Raw genomic sequence first — 669 nt, 5'->3', positions numbered from 1 at the left:
CGCGGGTACCGGTGTAACGCCCGCGCTTTGACTCTGCGCCGCCGCCCTGTATGCCGTGCCGTGAGTGAAAGCGCGGGCGTTACACCGGTACCCGCGCCACGGGCACGCGGCTTTTCTCGGCCTACCACGAAGAATCCCGTTCCGGACAGCGTCAGCACGGCCTGTGGACGACGTGTACCAGCAAACATGAATCTTCGCGGATACAGAGCTGATTCCTCCATCCGCTTTCGGTTGCTGGGGAGGAATAGAGTACTGAAGAGATAAGCAGGCCCGAGAAAATGTGCTCCACACAAATCTACGGTGTCATGCGAAAGCGCCACCAGCGCGAGGTGGGACCGAGGGCGCTCTCGCGGCACAAGCTCACTACGCCATGCCGGCCGGTGAATGAACCGGCTGACCGAAGGGCGGCCTGTACCGGCACCGGCCCCGGAGGGCGAGGGACAAGGTTCTCCAGAGCCCGCAGCGGGGTGGCGATGGTTAGGTAGCAGGCCGGTGGTGAGAAAGGTGAAGTTCTCTCATTTTTTTACATTCGAATGGGGTTTTGTTGTTTCCGATGTCCTCAAGGTAACGCGAAGTGCAGCACCTCGGAATTCAGCCGTGGATAGACAGGACATTGTTGTTCGCAGGGGTGAGGTGAGGTTAGCGGTTGCTTGTAGCTTTTGCACAGTC

At 59.6% G+C, this 669-nt stretch overlaps 1 protein-coding gene across 1 annotated transcript in view; it reads left to right on the top strand.

The window, feature by feature from the left end:
* The first annotated feature begins 143 nt into the window (after positions 1-143).
* Positions 144-669, top strand: part of CSUI_008863 (uncharacterized protein) — a 5,523-nt gene continuing 4,997 nt past the window's right edge. Inside the window, exon 1 of the mRNA XM_068068985.1 lies at positions 144-669. This exon is cut by the window's right edge and continues 4,997 nt beyond it. The gene's annotated coding sequence lies outside the window, so the exon portion shown is untranslated.

This window comes from Cystoisospora suis (genome assembly GCF_002600585.1).
Source record: "Cystoisospora suis strain Wien I chromosome Unknown contig_5106, whole genome shotgun sequence".
Classification (NCBI taxonomy): domain Eukaryota; phylum Apicomplexa; class Conoidasida; order Eucoccidiorida; family Sarcocystidae; genus Cystoisospora; species Cystoisospora suis.
This window is presented reverse-complemented; position numbering and strand designations above follow the sequence as displayed.